Source organism: Odocoileus virginianus, chromosome 2 (genome assembly GCF_023699985.2).
Source record: "Odocoileus virginianus isolate 20LAN1187 ecotype Illinois chromosome 2, Ovbor_1.2, whole genome shotgun sequence".
Taxonomy (NCBI): domain Eukaryota; kingdom Metazoa; phylum Chordata; class Mammalia; order Artiodactyla; family Cervidae; genus Odocoileus; species Odocoileus virginianus.
Genome location: NC_069675.1, coordinates 70,363,924 through 70,385,808, shown reverse-complemented (window position 1 = coordinate 70,385,808; position 21,885 = coordinate 70,363,924). Strand labels below are relative to the sequence as shown.

The 21,885-nt window shown below is 50.7% G+C and overlaps 1 protein-coding gene across 11 annotated transcripts in view; it reads right to left on the bottom strand.

The window, feature by feature from the left end:
* Positions 1-21,183: 21,183 nt before the first annotated feature.
* Positions 21,184-21,885, bottom strand: part of DTNB (dystrobrevin beta) — a 235,813-nt gene continuing 235,111 nt past the window's right edge. For all 11 annotated transcript variants that reach the window (XM_070450757.1, XM_020913827.2, XM_070450737.1 and 8 more), the window contains one exon: positions 21,184-21,248. The gene's annotated coding sequence lies outside the window, so the exon portion shown is untranslated. The remainder of the gene's footprint in view (positions 21,249-21,885) is intronic.

Sequence of the window (21,885 nt, the reverse complement as noted above, 5' to 3'; positions counted from 1 at the left end):
ACCAGGAATACATGTGAAAGAGAATATTGCCAATTGAGTATGTCATCAGACTCTTGGACTTCCGCCCACCGGTTGGGTGAGCAGTGATCTCTTGCTGTACATTTCATTTTGCATTTCTCTGACCACGAGGAGGTTGAACTCGTTTCATGTGTTGAGGGGTGTTTGCATTTATAAACTGAGAACTGTCATTTTATCTTTTGGCCACTTTTCTAGCAAAATGACCTTTTCATGAATTGAGAAGGTTATCCCTTTGTGTTACAAGCCAATACTTACTAATATTTCTATACTGTGTATTTGGTGCCTGGCATTGTGCAGAATCAGAGAACTGACTCATTGGAAAAGACCCTGATGCTGGGAAAGATCGAAGGCGGAAGGAGACAACAGAGGATGAGACGGTTGATGGCGTCACCGACTCAATGGACATGAATTTGAGTAAGCTCTGAGAGTTGGTGATGGACAAGGAAACCTGGCGTGCTTCAGTCCATGGGGGTCACAAAGAGTCGGACATGACTGAGTGCCTGAACTGATTGTGCAGAAGAGCCTGATGAGACAGATGGTCTCTGCCTGTGAGGAGTTCACACACAACACAATCCAGACTAACGTTCACCAGTTAATCAGGAGTTAAATTGTGAAGCTCAGACAAGAAGGGAAGGGGGCTGGAGCGCAGGAGTCCCTGAGCAAATGGGATCTGAGCGGGGGTTGAAGGATGGGGGGGTGTTGGGTCAACGAGGGCATCCTGGGTTTAGAGGAAAGAAGGCACTGTGAGGGTGAGAACTTGACCTGCCTGTGGTGACTTGCCCTAATCCCTCTCTTTCTGCCCCGACCTCAGACTCAGTTCCTCTGCCTAAAAGAGCTTCCCTAAGTTCTTCCTGCTTTTCACTGCTCCTCCAGAAAGAGGAGGGCAGGAGCGCCAGAGCAGTGAGAAGAGCAGATATACTGGACCTGATCTTATGGTCTCAGGGGAGCACGGTGGGCAGTGCCACAGTCCACCTAGCTTTCTGTGGGGGTGCCACTCAGGGTCAAGGCAGAAGATTAGAAACTTGGGGTTCTGTTACTACTTTTCAAATACAAACACTTTAGTGGGTTAAAAGCAGTGATTTTTTTTTTTTTTTTTAGTTGCAAGGATATATTGTACAACACAGGGAACATAGCCAATGTTTTATAATAACTACAAATGGAGTATAACCTTTAAAAATTGTGAATCACTATATCGTATACCTGTAACTTTTATAATATCTCACATCAACTATACTTCAATTTAAAAAAAGGAAAAAGGAATTAAGGACTTTCCAGGTGGCCCAGTGATTGAGACTCTGCACCTCCAATGCAGGGGGCATGGGTTTGATCCCTGATGGGGAACTAAGATCCCATATGCCATGGGGTGTGGCCAAAAAAATTGAAAATTTTTTTAATTTAAAAATAAAAATAATTATAGATGATCAAATTATTTTTTAAACAAGTGTTGGTTTTTTTTTTTTTTTTTCATTCATACCTTCTAGGAATGAATGTACTTTCTAGGTAATGTACTTTCTAGGTTATAACTTGAGTTCCATGTAACTCAAGGCGGTGTTTTTTCTTAATTAAACTTTCTCTTTTGATGCCAATTTGGATTCACATGCAATTACAAGAACTACTACAGAGAAATCCCCTATACCCTCTATCAGTTTTCCCCAATGATAAAATCTCTCAAAATCTAAGTGTAATATCACAAGCAGGTTATTGACACTGACGTGGTCAAGGTACAGAACATTTCCATCGGCCCATGATTCCCCACGTTGCTCTCTTACAATCATGCTCACGTCTTCCCTGCCTCCCCCTCTGCCCCAATTACTCATCTGGGCAGCTACTCATCTGTTCTCTGTTTCCATAGTTTTCACATGTAAATAGTGTTATATAAATTGGAGTCATACAGTATATAACCTTTGGGGGTTGGCTTTCTTTCATTCAACATGATTCTATGGAGATCCATCCCAGTTGTTGTATGTATCAATAATGCTTTCATTTTTATTGCTGAGTAGTAGTCCATGGCACAGAGATGTACCACCTGTTGAAAAACATCTGGGGGCATTTCTAGTTTTTAGCTACAGGTTAAAAAACCGGGACCAGGGAAGCAACCAAGTTGCACCAGGGAATACAGGCAGTCACGTGTAAAGAAAGTGAGTCTCAACTGAGGAGAGGCAGATAGGAAGAGAGGAGATTTGTGCTCAGCTGTGGCGGGGGATCCAGGGAAGCTCTGAGCCGCCTTCTGAAGGGAACGTGTATTGCTGACTGGAAACAGACATGACGAGGAGGGACATATTAACTGATTTGAGTTGTTATAGTAACATCTAGATAAAATATATATTCAGGGGCCAGAAGAGAAATGGAACTGAATGCAGATGAGCGTGAGGAATGGGGGAAATGACTGGAAGAATATCTTCATAGACACAGAGCTTACTCATTATTGAAGCCATGAGCAAGGGGCTCTCCAGGGAGTACACAGACAGAGATGCTGGGGGAGACCACAATTAGGGGGTGAGAGAAATGACAAGAGGGAGGAGCCTTGGAGAGGTAGGGGCAGCGGGGTGAGGGTGGAGTGAACCAGAGCAGTGAATGAAGGCCAAGGACAAACAGACTTAGCACTGACGAAGCAACAGGGTTGAAAGGAAAGGAGTGTATTTGTTATCTATGCTGCATGACAAATTAACCCAAATCTTAGTGGCTTAACAACACTATATTATTTCACAGTTTCTGTGTGTCAGGAATCTGTAGGTAGCTTGGTGGGGTCCTCGGGTTCAGGGTCACTCACAGGCTGCAGTCAAGGTGTCTGACTGCAATCATTCCAAGTTTTAATAGGGAAGAGTCCATTTCCATTTCCTGTGGTTGCTGATGGGATCCAGTTTCTCACACGTTGCTGGACTCAGCTTCAGTTCAACATGGGCTGTTGGCTAGAGAATGCCCTTAGTTCTTTGCCTTGTGGGCCTCCCACAGGGCAGCTCACAAGATGACCCATGGCTTCGCTCTTAGAGTGGACAGGAGAGCGCTAGAGTGTGCAGGCGAGATGGAGGACACAGACTTTTATTTTATTATTATTATTTGTCCACACTGTGCAGCATGCAAGATCTTAGTTCCTCAACCAGGGATTGAACCTGTCCCTTCTACATTGGAAGCTTGGAATCTTAATTACTGGACCGTCAGGGAAGTCCCATCACAGACTTCTATAACTGAGTCTTAGATGCTTTTGCCCTGTTCTCTTCATGGCTTCCCCGGTGGCTCAGTTGGTAAAGAATCCGCCTGCAATGTGGGAGACCTGGATTTGATCCCTGGGTTGGGAAGATCCCCTGGAGAAGGGAAAGGCTACCCACTTCAGTATTCTGGCCTGGAGAATTCCGTGGACTGTATAGTCCACTGGGTGGCAAAGAGTCGGACACGACTGAGTGACTTTCACTTTCTTTCTTCATTAGGACCAGCCCACACTCAAGGGGAGAGGATTATATAAGGATCTGCATACCAGGAAGCCGCACAGTCGGTAAAGAATCTGCCTGCAATGCAGGAGACCCAGTTCGATTCCTGGGTCAGGAAGATTCCCTGGAGAAGGGAAAGGCAACCCACTCCAATATTCTTGCCTGGAGAATCCCATGGACAGAGGAGCCTGGCAGGCTACCGTCCATGGGATCGCAAAGAGTCGGACATGACTTAGCGACTAAACCACCATACCAGGAAGCCAGCTGAGATGCAGCCTACTAGAGGAGCAAAGACAAACCTGAACCTCCCCCAGAGGGCCCTAACAGGACAGTATTAGAAGGGTGTGAGAGGCAGATGACAGAATGGAGCAAGACAGGTGGTGATGCCCAAATTCCAGCTGTTCCCAGCACTTTAGGAAGATATGGACAGACTAAGGAGTCCCACCCCTCTTTTCTGCAGTGAGGCGCAGAAGGTCCCAGCTTGGTTCTTTCCGTGGGTCTGTTTCCTCCTCCCCACCCATAGCGGAGCAAGGGAAGCGGGAGCCTGGCTTACTGTCTGTATCCCACCCAGCAGCATTCACCATGGAGGCAGTGGAGCACCCTTGGGGGGAGGGAGGACAGGACCCGACTCCAGAGCCCTTGCACTCCCCAAGACTGCCTCTTTCCCACCTGAATTCCTGTTCAGGCCCAGGGACAATAGAAATGACCCCCCCCCCCCCCCCACCTCACCAAGGATCCAGCAGGGGGCTGGGAGAGCAAAATCCCTTGTACTCTAAAAAAAGCAGCTCAGAGTACTTTTATTAGTTGCCTCCCCAGTTCTCTCTGTTTCTTGTCACCTAAGGGGAAAGAAGAATGAAGAAAATACCCTCAATAGGACATAACGTTTCAGACGGGCTTTTAGATCAAGCTCTCGTTGGATCCTAATTACAATTCCAGAGGCACTCAGGCCAGTGATTGTTATTCCACTTTTCAGGAGACCACTGAGACCCTGAGAGGCATCTTGGCAACTCAGTGACCAAGTGGCCCCAGACCCGGACTCCCAGCTCCACTCTGCGTCCACATGGAGCTTCCCAGGGGAGCCACGGCTTCTCCAAGTTCATGAAGATGGCCGAAACAGTGGACACAGGGTCCTCACCTGCTGAGTGTGGGACTTAGAGCTCACAGCTCTGTTCTTGCTGGTCTTACCCTCCTCCCCCCTTGCAGTAGCCTCCCCCAGTAGCATCCCAAGTGCTTGCATCCAGAATATTCAGAAAACCCACCTGCCCCCAGATGTCTTGAAATCTCTTTACTGGAGATCAAGCCTTTCCTTCTACAACTAATGAATTCTCAGGAGCAGAACATGACCTGTAGCCCTGGGGATACTTGAGTCCATGAACAGGGCAGGAGAGCAAGAAGAGGGAAAAAGAGGCTTGGGGTTGGGGGGGGAAGAAACTGGGTCACGGGAGCCAGTTTTTGTGACCAACACTGGGGTTTGCATGTTTCCGGGGACAAGGGAATTAGGAGGAAATTGGAACAATGAGGGGAAATAAGAGGCGTTGGGTGTTAGGCCACACGGGAGAGGGAGAGAATATTTCTCAAGGGCGCCAGCACTGTTTGGCCCAGTTCACCCCAACACAGGCTACTCTACTGTGACCTCAGACCTCCTTTCAAATTAGGAACAAGGAACATGAAGTGAATGACAATTATTTTAGTTCTGTGCCCTGACCCTGAGGGAGAGAGCAGGGCTGATAGCCGCCTAGTCAAGCCCATTCAGGGCCAGGGCAGCTGAAGACACTCTGGCAGTCCGACCTTGAGGTCTGAGTGTAACTGGGCTCCTCGGGGGACGTCTAGGCCACCATCTGGAGAGGGACAGCCTCCACACCCCTGCCCCACTGACTGGGCACCAGCGAGAGGGCACCACCCCTTCTCTGGGTCCACTCTGCTTAATGGGGGTTGGGCCCAAAAGAGATGTTACTGAATTATTTACAACCGCTATTGTGTCCCTTTTCTGAGCCACTTTTTCTCATCACACCCACTCTTCTGGTCAAGTAGGGATAATTTACAACAGGAAGTAGCGGAAAGTTGTGGGAAAAACTCTCTTGAGTGAACAGGTTAACAGCTGTCGACCGCGCCTCAGCGTCTCCGCCCTCAATGACCCCCACAGCTGCCCCGTGAGCGGTCTGACTAGAGTTGGGTGGAGGCCTCATCTCTGCAGACCACGAAGACCCTGGCCAGCTCAGCGCCCTCCGCCTGGCAGATAAATCCGCCTCCCGGCAGGCGCCACATTTATCGGCCTCGACCTCCAGGTGGCGCTGGACTGGGGCGGAGCCTGCTGTCTGTCACCCATGTGGAGGGGCGTGGCTCTGTAGGTGCTGACTTCTGATTGGTTGGACTTGGTCTTGCTTTCTTTTCGCGTCCAGAGCAGGTCTTAGGGACAGCACCCAGTCAAAGCCCCTGAACTATGCAGGAGGAAGAGTGTGTGTGTGTGTGTGTGTGTGTGTGTGTGTGTGTGTGTGTGTGTGTGTGTGTGTGGTTAGTTACCTGAGGGTGTGTGCGTGTGCGTGTAATGTTATTTTTTCTTTGATTATCTGAGTTTCAATTTTTCATGCCTTAATATGTTGCCCCATAAATTGACATGCCAGGAAAAATTCTTGGTCAGACCCACTTGTAATAAATATATCGTTATGAGGGGGCTAAGGTTAGGGTCTGCCACTCAGCCAAAACCCACTTCTTTTTTCATGTTTCCTTAATCTTTGTTGTATGCATATTACCAATTTAATTGTACTTGTGGGTATATTTTATTTGCACATCTGACAACTGTTTGTTAAGCTTCCACTTTCTGTCTGGTGTTGAGCAGGGTTTTTGCAGTCACTGGTGAACAAAACAGACCTGGGCCCTCCCTCAAGCAGCTCACAGACACAAATCAGTGATTACACACACATGTCAAATTGAAAAACTCCCTTGTGGCAATAAATGAGAAGTGGCTGGTGCTTGGGAGAGGAGCAGGAGTTTTGAGGAAGTGTAGTACTGAGTGTAGCGGCTACAGAGCCACTCCACCAGAGCACAGACTGAAGCAAAATTGGTCTCATTTCAGAAGACCCACTGGGCTCTCTTGTGAAGGTGGGGAAGCTGGGGAGGAGGAGAAGGAGTTCGGAGGTGGTTTGGGGGATATCCAGGGGCAGACAAGATGGGCTACCTGGTCTTATGGTTGGTCAGTGTGGAGGAAAACACTGAAAGTGTGTAATTTCCAGAATATTGCCTTCTTGCTGCAAAATAGAAAGTCATCTTCTGGGACTGGATGTGATGGGGACACTGTAAACTTTGTCACTGGAGAAGACGGTCAGAGAAGGACTGGCAGAACAAATGGACAAGAAACCACCAGGGCATAAAACAAAGGCCTGGAGTCCAGGACCCAGGGGTGGCCTAAAGAGGCAAGAGTAGGGGGAGGGGGAAGTTGGCAGGAAGATGTTAGTCTGAGGCTGGATTAGCTGCTGGGAGAGTCTGGTTCAGGGGGCTGGCCACAGTGGGACATAACCCAGAAAATCATAAGCAGCGAAGACAAGAGAGTCTGTTCTCAACTAGAGAGCTACCAGGGGAATTTCCTGCCAAGAGTAGTGTGTGTTTTCTCTTTGTTCACCTAAAAAGCAGGGGCAGAGACCTACACCCAGAAGAGCTCATGCATGACCTCCCCCCATGACTCACTCTGTAAACGTTCACCACACTTTTCCCCTTGAGCATTTACCACCTCCCAACCTCCCACAATTGCTCACTGTCTGTCTCCTGTCCTAAAATGTGAACTTCCCGAGGGCAGGCACCCTGTCTCTTTCTTTACTGTATCCCCAGGGCCTGGAATATGTCTGGCAGGGAGTAGTTGCTCAACAGGTATCTGCTAAGTGAGTAAAAGAAGCAGACTCTTCTTAGTCTGCAGAGAACCCTCCCTCAGTCTCAGTGTAGCGGTGAGAGCCCGACACCTCCGGCGAAGGGTAAGTTGTTCCGAGAGGGCTCTGTCGTCCAGGGCAAACCAGCCTCTGGCCCTGAGAGAAGGGGCTGGGTAAGAACTTGGTGTTTCAAAGGCTTGAGAACACTGCATCACCCACGGAGCGACAGTTAGTTCCCGGGGAGGGGTGTACTTGGTGGAGGGGGTGAGGTGGCCCTCCCCAGCCTGTCTTGGTCCTACCTTGGCACTCCCATATTAGGCCCCCACCCCAAAAGTTTTTTTTTTTTTTTTTTTTCCTGTGATGTGAAGGCTACAGTGGGGGTAGGAGTTTGGCTCAGCATTCTGGACCCCTCCTCTGACCTCTGAAGGTGGCCCTTTCCGCATCTGTGCAGAGGAGACAAACCAGTGCCCCACGCCTAAACAGCTCTCACCAGCCCCAGAGAGATTCCCTGGGGTGACTGAGCCACAGGTGTGGGGCTCAGGCCCTGGCAGCCCTTGGTTCCTGCATCTCCATCACTGCAGCCTCTCACTTGTGAGTCCAGGAGGGGCCTGGTTGGCGGTGGGGGTGTGGGGGGGTTGTTCAAGAACTTTTCCCTGAGACTGAGGGACTTGAAGGGGCAGCACCTGCCGTGTCAGAGGAAGGAAGGAGAGTAACTGCTATTGACTGTACGCTATGTGCCAAACGCTCTTCCAAGGGCCTCCCGTTTCAAATAATCCTTATAAACAACCACACAGGTTAAAAGTATCTTCTCATTTTGTAGATGCAGAGAATAAGGCATGACCTGAGGTCATACTCTAGAAAGGAACAGCAAAGTACAAATGATTTTAGGTTTTGCTTCAAAAATAGTTTGTAGTATGTGTTTTTTAAAAACAAAGATGCCAATGGAGTGGGCCAGGCATATTTAAAATCTTACAAGCATAGGAAACAGTAAGAGAACTCACTGGAAATCCATCTAAAAGCAGCTTTCGACAGGCTGTGTGTGAGTCCGTTTAAGGATTGAGTTCGTGTAATAAGAGAGGGTATGTTGTTTCTGTTATTTTATTTTTAGGTACAATTTTATTTACCTATGGTTGAACTCTTCTTCCTTCTCTGATTCCCTTAACACTTTTTTTTGCCTTGTGTTTGGTAGTTAATAAGCATCACATTGGGCTTTCCAGATAGTGCTAGTGGTAAAGAACCTATCTGCCAATGCAGGAGACATGAGAGATGTGGGTTCGACCCCTGGGTTGGGAAGATCCCTTGGAGGAGGGCACGGCAACCCACTCCAATATTCTTGCCTGGAGAATCCCATGGACAGAGGAGCCTGGCAGGCTACAGTCCACAAGGTTGCAGAGTCAGGCACAACTGAAGTGAATTAGCATGCATGCATGCAAGCATCGCTTTGCGTTACTGCCGTTTTTCCTTATAAATCCTCAGAGTCAAAGAAAGGCCCCCATGGGCTGCTGCTTGGGAATTGCCGCGAGGTGGGGGGGGGTGGGCAGAGGGGCGGGGAGGGAGTTGTCTGGCTGGGGCTTCAGAGGATGCAGGAACCTGCCCTCGAGCAAGAAGAGCCCTGCCTGGCCCAGAGCAGCGACCGGCCCAGAGCAGCGCCCCAGGACACACAGGTGTGGCCATGAGAGAGGAGGGTATCTAAGTCTTCAGAGGGTCTTAAGCAGGCTTGTTGCCATGGGGGAATGGTGGGACCAGTACAGCCAGATATTCTAACTTTTCTAGAGAAGAGAAGCTGTAAATCTGGATTTTTCTATGAAATCTTCAGCTATTTCACCATTTGCAACCCACTAAATTATTTTAAAAATACCTTGGGGGCCAAAGAAAATGACTTTAAGCCACCCTCTGTTAAACCCTCCAATTCAGTCCACAGAGTGCCTCTCTTGGGTCCAAATGATAAGGATTCAGCCCCTGGGGTGCTGTGTTCCTAAGAGCTCTCCTTCCCCAGAGGACAAAGCCGGCAGAGGAGACTGGGGCAGGAGCAAGTGCCGGGGTCCATGTGGGTCACCCGCTAACCCCCACCCCATGAGCTGTCAGCCTGCTGTGGGGTTAAGGAGTGAGCGTCGCCTTCCCAGCCTCTGATGCCCGTGTCCATTGGGGCCAGACACCCTTCCCAGCCGGCCAGCGTCTGTAGTGGGCGAGGATGAGGAACCAGGTGAAGTGGATGTCTTCTCATTAGCCCATCCCAATCCCCGGCCTGAAGAGGCAGAAACCATCCCGGGTTCGAGTCTAGTCTTGAGCACCCTGAGGCCAGGACACAGGTCCCTGCTGCCCTTTCTTCACCACTCCCTCCCCCACACCACATCATGGGGGAAACTGAAAGAGATCCCCCTCCCTCCCTGGAAGCCCTGTGGGCCCTTTGCATCTTGCTTTGCCCTTGTGATTTTTTTCAGGTAAATCCGCAAACAGATGTATTTATTTGCTTTGTGTGTGTTGCAGGTTGAGTTGGTTTTGTTTTGACATGTTGGTTCAAAATAAGATCACCCTTTTGAAAAATCACCTTGCTAAAGCCATTGACTCCTCTTCGACTTGAGGGGTTTAATTGAAAACAGGCGAGGCACACTGACACCCCACAGACCTCCGGCCTGAAAGGGACCTCAGACGAGGCACGTTGGCCCAGAGGAGGGTACGCGCCACTTCAAAAGCAAGGGCCAGCGAAGGAAAAGTTGTATCCCAGGAGGAAGGTTTGGCTTCAAAAGTAGTTTTTAGTATGTGGCTTTTTTTAAACAAAGATGCTAACGGAGCAGACTAGGCACATGTAAGATCTTACAAGTGTAGGAAACAGTAAAAGAACTCACTGTAAAAGAACTATCTAAAAGCAGCCTTGGACAGGCCATGTGTGAACCAGTGAAGGAATGAGTTTGTGTAATAAGAGACAATATGTTATTTCTGTTATTTCATATTTGTGTATCATTTTATTTACCTATGGTTGAACTCTTCTTCCTTCTCTGATTCCCTTAAGACTTTTCTGTATGGTGTTTGGTAATTAATAAGCATCACTTTGTATGATTGCCTTTTCCCCATGTATACCCTCCCATCTTCGGATATAACCCTTTTTTTTAAACAACCTGACTTCATTTGTTTTTTATTTTTTGGCCCTGCTACGCGTAGCATGTGAGATCTTAGTTCCCCAACCAGATATAAAACCTGCACCCTTGCGTTGGAAGCGCAGTCTTAACCATTGGACTGCCAGGCAAGTCCCCTCAGCTGTAGCCTTTTGAGGGCAGAAACAACATTTTACATTCATGACCAAGTGTAGATGACAAACTAGGAACTCTTTTTTTTTTTTTTTGGCCACATAGTGTGTGTGACACGCAGGATCTTAGTTTCCCAACCAGGGATGGAACCCATGGAAGTGCAGAGTCCTAACCCCTGGATAGCCAGGGAATTCCTAGGAACTCTATTTTAATGTAAGATGTACCTATTTACTCCTCTAACCTTGGAAGATTCTTAAAAGAAGCAGAGAGGAGGGTTGCTGATTATTCGCTAAGTCATGTCTCTTTTGCGACTCCATGAACCCGTGCCCCTTGCATTGGCTCCTCTGTCCATGGGATTTTCCAGGCAAGAATATTGGAGTGGGTTGCCATTTCCTTCTCCAGGGGATCTTCCCAACCCAAGGATCGAACCCGCATCTCCTGCATTACAGGCAAATGTTTTACCACTGAGCTACCAGGGAAGCCCAAGTTGGGGGCGGTGGGACGGGGTTGGAATCCACTCTATTTTGCCAGGTTAGTTCAGGTCAATCACTGGATGACAGAGCTCCAGGCAGACTTTCCTCAGGGAGGGTGAATATCATTTGCCCTCCATAGGGGATTCTATCTCTTGTGGTTGGGAGTCTGGTGATTAGATAGAAACCTCATTGTCCGCTAATGAGGATGCTTTGCGACATGGCTTAGGTAGGAAGGGTGAATGCTCAAGGATTCACCTAAGAACAGGATATAAAGTTAGGTGTGGAATGATTGGTATGTTCTCATGGAGAAGCATCCTTAAACTCCCCATCCTAACATCCAGGATGATCTAAAGAGCGGGACCAGTTCCCTTGGTGCATGTTAACAGAAGGACGCCTGCATAGTGAGAAATGCACTCACAGAAGCCAAAAGGTAGATATATTTAAAGCTCCAGGGGTGGTATGGCTCACAGGTTACCACATGACAGGGTTGGCCTTGGGAATATGGTTCCTGACATCATCTCTCTGAATTACTTTCTAGAATGAACGTTACACAATGATAATGTTCTTCACCAGAATTTAAAAAAAAATTAAGTGTAAAGTTTTTTTTTTAAAAAGGCCTAGAAGGACCAGCACTTCCTCCAAGAGCTTCTCCATCACCTCCCTATGTGGTCCTGGACCATTCAATTTCCTTGACGTCAGTTTCCTGGGTCAAGACGATTTGTTCACGCTCTTCAACCCTCTGACTTGCTCTATGAATAGCAGTGGCAACATCACAGTGTCTCTGTGGGGCTAACAATTAAGTTCCTATTCCACCACTTCCTGGTGGTCTGGTGGTCAAGGTTCCGTGCTTCCAATGCAGCGGGCGGGGATTTGATCCCAAGTCAGGGAACTAAGATCCTCCATGCCATGTGGTTTGCCCAAAAAAAAAAAAAAAGTCCCTGTTGAGGTCCCTCTCCATAGACGGGGTGGGTGGGGTGGGGTTCTGCCACTCAGGGCTCTTGCTGAAGTCCCCAGTAAGCCCCTCAGTGTAAGGCCTGGTCAGAGCTGAATCTGATGGGGGACCTTCCGATCCTGTCCTGCAAGATCAGGGTGGAAACGGAGAAGCCCTGACCATTACTTGCAAACTGCAGAGTGGGCCTGGTGAAAGGCCACCAGGCTGAACCGGAGGCCAAGACTCCGCCTCTTCCTTCCCTGCCTGCATGAGATGACATGTGGAAAGCGCGCAGCCCAGCACCAGGCCCAGAACTCTGGCTCAATCAGTGCCTGTTAGCCAGCGGGGCAGAACATGGGGCTTAGGAGGTTCCTCTGGAGACAGCCTGCCTGAGATCTAGTCCCTGCCACCTGCCACCCGAGTCCGTGGCAGAATGCCCCTCTTGTTCCAGCTGTCTCATCTGTGGACAGGGGATAGTGGAGCTGCCGTACCTTTTAGGGAAAGTCATCAGTCAGGTCATTGTGCCCAGAAAGGCATCTACTATTCTCTTCGTGCTGGATTTTGTCTCACAGAGCCTGCTTTTTGGGGAAAACAAACCCAACTGTCCATGGCAGGTATAGGTTCTATTTGCATTGACTGAGAAGCCTAGGGGAAGGGTTATGCCCAGAGGTGGAGGTGGCAGTAGGAATTAGAGGCACTATCTTGGTTAAGAATTTTTGTCTTAAATATCAGCAAATCTGGGCAATTACATCTCAACTGTGATTTTTGAAGCAGGCAAGTCAGGCTCTCCTTAAGGCAATTGACTCACCACACCCCTTCCTGGAGCTATCTCCCTCCTCCTCTCCCACACTTGGGATATTTTTCCTTTTCCTTGAAATTTTGCTGAAATTCTGCCATGTCAGCAGTGTGGTAGTATGGGAAGTGCAGTTACATCCCAGTCAAGCAGAGGGCTGGAGGTATCACTTCCCAGCTGTGTGGTCTGGGACTTTACTTGGCCTCTCAGAACCATCCTCCTCTGAAGTGACGAACTTACATCACAGCTTTGTTGGGTGGGGACACTAAAGACCACATGTGTGAACACACTTGGCACACAGCAAGTGCTTACTGTATGCTCCTTCCCTTCCTTTTAGAGCAAAGCCCTCTTGAAGAAGCCCACCTGGTCTCATCACCCAGTAGCATCAGTAAGCTGGACGCTCATGCATCTAACACAATGGCTACAGCCGATTATGTGTGTAACTGTCTTATTTTCTCTGTTCTAGTGTTTTCCTTCACTTATTCCCTCCTAGATGCCTTTAAATTGCTCTGTTGGTTGATTTCTCAAGGAAGCGTTCCATTTCCTTGGTTTGAACCTCTTCACAGGCCTGGACAGTGCTCTCCAGACATGGGGCCTGGGGCTGGCGGGCTGAGTCCCTCCAGGTTGTGCCTGTGTGTGCAGAGCCAAAAGGCCTTTGTGAGGGTAGCTCTGTGTGTACACATCTAGACAGTGACCTTGTCCAGGGAGTTGTCTCCCTGGAAAGAATATGCAGGGGAAGAAAGACCCAATCTCCATCATAAAATGGGGGCAGGAAGAGACCAGTTAGCAGCTAGGTGAGGTGGGCCACGGGCAGGTCAGGGTCAGCCTTGGCAAACAGAAATGTTAAACAAGGGCCTCTCCCAGCTCCACCCTGGCATTAAACCCCACAGTTTGTAAAGTTTGGCTCCTGAGGCCTCCCAGTGACCCCTGTCTAACTTCCCTCCACTCTTCAGTGGTGGCTGAAGGCGGGAAGATAAGCGTCTCCTTGAACCAGACATCCCCTAGGGAAATTCCATAGCCCCCTCCTGAGGCCGTAGTGACTTGGGTCAGGGCTGGGATGTGAGGAGGGAGGGGTGGGGAGATAAGGCCCCTGCAGCAGGGGTGGCCGTAGGGGTAGAGGTCCCAAGAAAGGCATGGGCAGTCCCTTTCCCAGCCCAAGATGGGGTGGAAAGCCAGTAAGGATAATTAGGGCAAAATGTGGAGGCTAGTGAGGCTTCCCAGGTGGAGCAGTGGGAAAGAATCTGCCCTGCCAATGAAGGAGACAGAAGAGCCCTGGGTTCAATCCCTGGGTCAGGAAGATCCCCTGGTAAGAAATGGCGACCCACTCCAGTATTCTTGCCTGGAAAGTTCCAAGGACAGAGGGGCCTGGTGGGCTGTGGTAACAGCAGGGCAAAGGAATGAGCTGACCTCTGCCTAGGACTCAGGGCAGGTGAATCACGCCACCTCCTCCCAGCCTCTCCTTGGCAGATTCCCCTCACCTCAGGCTCTGCCTCTCTCTGCATCCTCTTGGACTGTCTTCCTCTTGCACTTTCCTCTCCCAGGTCACCCTGCTGTGCCCATACATCCCGTTCTCCCTTCCCCTCTGATGGCAAGAGCCTGGCCCTGGGCTCCCAGGACAGGCTGACCACAAAGGGTGAACCAAAGGTGGTTGCCAAGGCAATGAGGAAAGCAGGACAAACAGTGCCCACAGTCAAGGGAAGAGGGGCACCTAGGAGGATCCCAAGTCTGAGTCCTCCCTCCTCACCCTCAGCCTGACTCCCATCTGGGGGCCCTGGTCCTGGGGGAACCACAGGCTGGCTGGCTGACCCCCCACCAGACTTCCTCCCAAGCAGCATCTGTGCTCAGCTGCTGCCCTTCTCAGAGCTGCTCTTCCGTCCTGGCCTCCCTAGCCCTGGGGCATGTTTCTTCCAGAAGACCTACCCCTCAAGGAGAGGCCTAGGAGGGCAGAGTTCCTCAGGTGGTTGATCGTTGTTTATTTGCTAAGTCATTGACCCTAGCCTGCCAGGCTCCTCTGTCCATGGGATTTTTCAGGCAAGAATACAGGAGTGGGTTGCCATTTCTTTCTCCGGGGGATCTTCCCGACTCAGGGATCGAACTCACGTCTTCTGCTTCACAGGCAGATTCCTTACCACTGAGTCACCAGGGAAGTCCATTTTCATGGGGTTGATGAGGTGAACCAAAGCCACACCGCCTATCGCTCCCCAGTGGCGGTGAGGCTCTGTAGAGGAGGGAGGAGTCTGGACCCCCGGCCTGGGATTCCCAGGGAGGATTTCTAGAGGTTTTTAGATTCAGGACACAGACAATTCTTCTTCAGTGAGGGGCTGAGTGCCTGGTGGGCAAGGATGCCAACTCTGTGGAGAGGGAAAGAGACTAAAGTGATTAAGGCCTTCGGATCAGGCGTGGGGCTGAAGGCATTACCCCTGAGCTGGGACCTGAATAAAAAGCCCAACATACTCAAGTGATCTGGAGGCCTGCTGTGTAGAGGCTCTCCCAGCCCCAAGTCAGGTGCTGAGTCTAAGGCTCTGCCCTCAGAGAAAACAGTCGCACTTGACACCGAAACTTTGCAAGTCAGGTTGCAAGGGCAAAGGAATGTGTGTGCGTGTCCTGAGGTTTCTGTGAGCTTCCACTAAAGCTGGGTGAAGTGTGTCTGAGGACACTTGCTGGGGCTGCAGAGGATTCCGGTTATAACTCATTGTGAATGAACTCCTTATTCCTTGGGAGTACGCCTGGACCCCTGGGGCTATATAATACACATTAGTCATGACCCTTAGCTTCTGGGTCTTTTTCCAATCTCCTCTCCCTGTCACAGGTCCAGAGATCCACACTTCTAGGTGACCATTTCCCTTCCTCCTGGCAGCGGCCTCAGGCAGCACCCAACATCCTGAAGCTGACGGGCTTCAAAGGGCAATGTAATCCCTCCAGACTCACTCCCCTACTCAGCCTAGTTATGACCTCAGACCAGGCTTCAACCTTAATGTCTAAGGTCCTGCATTCAGTGAGGCCCGAAGACCTGAGGAGGGCATCTGGTGCCCAGCACAGAGTGCTCATCAAGTATCTTCTTGAATGAATGACAGTCCCATGCTAGGCTACATGTTCCTTCTTAATCTCTACCTTTAGCAGTGCTAGGCTCTGCTTAGAGCGTGGTCTCAGAAATTCAAGCGTGGCTTTCTGGACTCTGCCTCTTCAAAGGACACCCACCCCAACCCCAGTAAGTCCCAGTTTCCCTCAAGGTCTTCCTTAGGGATTCTACATTTTATATATGGAAGCAGTCACACCCACCCAAACCTTCACAGAGCTGGGACACTAACTGTTGTTAGTTGCTTAGTCATGTTTGACTCTTTGCGACCCCATGGACTGCAGCATGCCAGGCTTCCCTTTCCTTCACCATCTCCTGGAGTTTGCTCAAACTCATGTTCATTGAATTGGTGATGCCATCCAACCAACTCATCCTCTGTCGTCCCCTTCTCCTCCTGCCTTCAATCTTTCCAAGCATCAGGGTTTTCTCCAATGAGCCAGCTCTGTACATCCAATGGTCAAAAATATTGGAGCTTTAGCATCAGTCCTTCCAGTGAATATTCAGGGAAATTAACAATGCTTTCTAAAATTGGGAAACTGATTTGATGTCCATTTTTTCACACCAGGCTCTACCAAAACTGTCCTGCCATGGACCAGGAGGTGGGAGAGATGACGCCAGAGTATCCTCCACCTGTTTGCTAACACAGTTGGTGGGACAGTCACCAAGCCCACCACCTAGAGACCTCATTTCCAAGGCAAGGCTAAGTGTGCAGAGAAGATGTCAGAATCCTTGGCACTTGTTAGTACTATTTGTAACTGGGAAGAGGGCCTGCGATCTCTATCAGGTCTTACTCAGTTGTGTCCGACTCTTTGTAACTCTATGGACTGTAGCCCACCAGGCTCCTCTGTTCATGTGATATCCCATTTAAGGATCCTGGAGCGGGTTGCCAATTCCTATACCAGCGGATCTTCCCAACCCAGGGATTGAACCCTGCGTCTCCTGCATTGGCAGGTAGATTCTTTCCCAATTCATCACCTGGGAAGCCCCATCAGGTTCTCTACTCATCGTTTTCTCGCTTACAACAATACCCATGGGAATAGGAGTTTCACATAGGCTGAAGGTAAGCAGCCCAGCTGGGGCCTGAATATCATTTAGTGGAGAATACAGTATTTACATTCTAGGGAAGGGAATCAGAAGATGATTGCTTCTTGCCAGGAAAGTTATGACAAACCTAGACAGTATGTTAAAACACAAAGACATCACTTTCCTGATAAAGGTCCATATAGTCAAGGCTATGGTAGTTATGTACGGTTGTGAGAGCTGAACCATAAAAAAGGCAGAGCACCACAGAATTGATGCTTTTAACTGTGGTGCTGGAGAAGACTCTTGAGAGTTCCTGGACAGCAAGGAGATCAAACCGGTCAATCTTAAAGGAAATCAACCATGAATACTCACTGGAAGGACTGATGCTGAAGCTCCAATACTTTGGCCACCTGATGCAAAGAGCTGACTCACTGGAAAAGATCCTGATGCTGGGAAAGACTGAAGGCAGAAGGAGAAGAGTGTAACAGAGGATGAGATGGTTGGATAGCATCACTGATGCAATGGACATGAACTTGAGCAAACTCTGGGAGATGGCGAAGGACAGGGAAACCTGATGTGCTTCAGTCCATCGGGTTGTGAAGAGTTGGACATGACGACCAAACAACATCATTCTAGAGAAGGCATCTTGGTGTAAAAACTCCAATGGTGGGGGCTCAGTGCCAGCAACAGCCTTTCTTTCCTCTTCTCCCTCCCTCCTGAGCCAGGTAGGTCCTTGGTCACCCAGACACTGAGAATGTAGACCATGTAGGACTCACTCAGTCACCAGGCATCTGTGAGGTTGGTCTGCAAGTTCAAGGCTTCACCTATGACGCTGCCCCATTCTCACTCATAGGCGAAGGTATTTGTTTATGGAGTGGTGGGGAACCAAAAAGAAACAGCCTAGGATCACCAGTCCTTTTGGTATCCTGGCCAAGAAATGTGATAGCAGAGCCCTCCCGGAAGGGAAGTCTCTCTAGAATAGACAACTGACGCTGTCCCTTCTCCACCTGACTGGCCATGGCTTCTTGCTCTGATATGGATGCTTTTCTCCTCCTAGTATGGTGGTCCTCACGTTGTGGTTGGACCTACAACATCATCACCACCACCATCATTCAGGAGCTTGTCAGAAATGCAGATTCTCTGGCTCTGCCCCAGGTACTCTGGGGGTGGGACCCAGCTCTCCGTATTTTAATAAGCCCTTGGGGATACTAAGTTTGAGGGCCACCGGTATTGTCTCTTACACCTAAAACCCCTCAGTAAGAGACGCACTTGGTTTTCTGATATTCACACGTGGAGGTCCAGTTGCATGCAGCTTGCAGTGATGGAATGTCTGCCCAAGGAAGGTGGGCTAACCACGTCCCCGCTCCACCTGCAGCAGTCACCTGACCCCTGACAGAGGTGGTCAGGAAAGGGTAGGTTTGGAATTTACTGCACGGCTCCTCACAAACCCTTGTCTTCCAGAAGGTGCAGCAGGAATTCAGATGGCTCTGGGCATTACCATAGCAACTGTACCTTTCCGAAGCTGTCATGGACTACAGGAGCAGGGTGTAAGCAATGCAGAAGAGGGGGATTCTGCTGGTGGAAGAAGCACACCCAGCAGTGGAGAGGGCTGTGACAATAAATGGAACCTCAGCATGGGTGGGATTCATGAACCCGAACCTGGTGGGGTCTCGACTTCCTTGAGACCCAGGATGCTTCTGGCACCTCTCCAGGGGTCTTCCTAGCTACAGATCAGCACCAGCCCAAGGGGCCCACAATGCTGACAGTATATGCTAGTTCTCTCAAAAGGTCATTTTTGTGTGTACTGAGTTGCTCAGTCGTGTCTGACTGTTTGCAACCCCATGGACTATAGCCCGCCAGGCTCCTCGGTCCTTGGGATTCTCCAGGCAAGAACAGTGGAGTGGGTAGCTATTTCCTTTGTCCAGGGGATCTTCCCAACCCAGGGATCAAACCCGCGTCTCCTGCATTGCAGGCATATTCTTTACTGTCTGAGCCACCAAGGGAGGAGGTTAAAGCAGGCTGGCTCCTAAATGGTCATGGAGAAATTAAAAAGGAAGTGCCCACTACAGGATGTATCCTGTTACAGGTCAGTGTTAAGGACAGGGACCCAGCTTCAAGCTTCTGGTAGGGGTCTGCATTCAAAAGCAGATGCCAAGCAGCCAGGAGGCACAGCAGGGGCCTTAGATAATGGTAAGATATTCCAGTTGGAAAAGAATTTATATGAAAATGGACCACCCAGACACGTGAGTAGTGCCTGTGGCTCTTTCCTGTCCACTTAGCATCTTCTGGGTGCTGGTAAAGTGGGAGGTTGGAAGTTTGGAGCCTTTCCTGTGCTTGAAGACTCTGACTATACTCTTTGGCAAAGGCCAAGCAGAGTGTGAAAGACAGCTGGAAGGTGGTCAGGCCTGCCGGGGCCCAGGAGACACTGCTATTCACACCTGCACCTCAGACGGCCCAAGCCCTTGGCTGTTTTGAAGCCACTGGTGCTTTTAATCTGTTCCTTTGAGTATTTTCACTCTTTAAGAAGCAAGCAGTCCACATGAGGAATCAGGAGGTGGGATCTTGCCTGTCCTCAGGGGCAGGGTTCTAGGTGTGGGAAGTCAGGATTGTGGAGGCGGCACTGAACCACCCAATGGTGTCCTGTGAGGCCCCTGCCTACCTAGACCTTCCACACCTATCTCACTACTGGTTGGCACTGACTGTCCCCCAGGACATTTCATTTGGTCTCTCTCCCCCTTCTTTCTCTGGCCCTCCAGGAAAGCTGGGATCCTTTCCCCCCACCCCCATATCTCCTGCATCGGTGCACCCTGACACAGATGTTCCTTCAGGAGAGCTGCCTTGGCATCCCTGGGGCCTCAGCTCACTGCTCGTCACTCTGGGCTCCGCAGTGCATGGGAACTGCTGGGGGATGGGGGCAGGCGGCCGCAGGTTCTCCCCCAGGCATGGGGGTTTCTCCCGAGGCTCCCAGAGGAGTGCGTTCTTTTTCACACCAGCTCTGGCTCCCATTTCCCCTGCTGCTCTGGCACATCTGGAGTGTTCCCAGCTGCTCCTGCCCCTCCTGTCCGGTCTTATCGCACTTAGCTGCTGGGCAAGGTGCTCCCACGCGAGCCTCGACCTCCTTCAGGAATGGAAGTCACGAAGGGAGAAGAGAGGGAGTGCTGCAGAGCGCCCCATCCCTGCTCCTTCACCCCGACTGCTACCTCACGAGGCTCCCACGAAGGGCTCGGCGCAGCCCTCCTCCCTCCGACAGCGGGCCGGGGTCTGCAGCGGGCGTGCGTGTTGGGGGTGGAGGGAGGCGAGAGTCGGCAGTGGGGCCTCTCGCTTCTTTCCAGTCACTGCCCTTTATAAATATTTATAGCAGTTCTGCTACTAAAAATAACATCCTGGAGCCCAGGGAGGAGGGGGGAAAATAAATGAAAATCACCGGAATCGGGATTGATTAGCCAGTGTGCGGGAGCGGGATGGCATCGGGAGAGGCGAAGAGGCTGCACGAGCGAGGCCCCCGCCCCGGACGGCGCTCCCTCTGGCGGTCACCGGTCAGCGCGTCCCGCCTGGTCGCCCCGGCTCCTCGACACCCGCTCGCCTGCTCTCCTGCAGCGGCCGGAGGAGGTGGAGAACGAGGAGGAGAAAGGACGAGGTGGAGAAAGAGGAGGAGGACTCGTCGGGGCTGCAGGGGCAGAGCTCGCTCGCTCTCTGCTCCCGCTTACCGCCCGGAGCTGCAGCGCAGCGGCGTCGAATCGGGCGGAAGTGTTAGCAGCGAGAGAGAAAGGAAGGAGGCTATTTTTAGCTCTGTGGCCAGGGGTGTGAATGTCTGTAGAACCGAGCAGAGCCTGAAGCTGTCTTTGCAAGACAGAGAAAAGAAAACCTGTTGGTTTTTAAAGGTCAAAGGTCGGGAGGAAATTCGTGCCCCCATTCCGGGAGCAGCCCGCCTGCTGGCGAGATGCCAGCAAGAACTCCATCAGCTCTCTCTCTCTTTCACACACACACACACACACACACACACGATTCGTGCGCACACACACACACGAGATTCGTGCGCGCACACACACACACAGAGATTCGTGCGCGCACACACACACACACGAGATTCGTGCTGTTTCTTTTCTCTTTTCAACCTCCAGTAAATTCCAGTTGCAGAGATGAGACCATGCCCGGAGGAGAGTGATGAAGATGCTAGTTCATGCAGGACTGTGCGAGGGTGGGGTGGGGGTGCGCCCGAGGCGGCACCGGAGGTCCCTCCCACTTCCCACCGGCCTGGGCTCCCCTCTCCCTGGCAAGTGGTAACGTCTGGCAGCCTGCAAGCCTGGTCCAGGTGTGCAGCGGAAAGATGGACAGGAATGCGCCTCTGGGAGAACACCTCGCCTTCTTCGAGTCGGTCGGTGCCAGCTCGCTCCACGTCCCCTGTGCCTGTGCAGGACAGACGCACGGTCACTCCGCGGGCCCTGGTGCAGGGTCTCAAGGCAAAGGCGGCTAACATCCGCCAGGACTGGACAATGCGCGGGGATGGCGCTGTCCGGCCGCTTACCTTGTCAACTCGGGACACTCGAAGAGGGACAGGACTCACACACCCCTTTTAGGGAAGCGGGTGTTCTCTTTCTGGGGGTATCTTGGGTCTTTGGAGTCCTTGCTTAGGTCACAGGGTCAGGAAATGTTTCCAGGAAAGAAAGAACTGTGTGTGCAATGCAAGGCTTGGAACGTGGTGGTTTCATGGGGTGAAGAATTATGATTGAAGGGAAGGGCAAACAGGTTGGTGATGTGCTGAGAAGCCCTGGATAGAAGGGGAGAAAGCCTCAGCCTCACACATAAAGTGAGCAGAACTTGAGTCCACCTGAGCGTTTAGGCTTTTCCTTAACTTTCTGAAACTCTCCCCACTTCAAGAGTTTCTCACAACACCCCCCTCCCAGGGTCAGAGGACAGCACTAGTAGCGGAGGAGTCAGGACTGGCACCAAGCTCCTGGGTAGTGGTCTTAGTTTCCTGTGTGCAAAAGGGGTGGGCCAGCTGGTGGACACGCCTTTCCTCATCTCCCAGTTCCTCTGTGCCCTG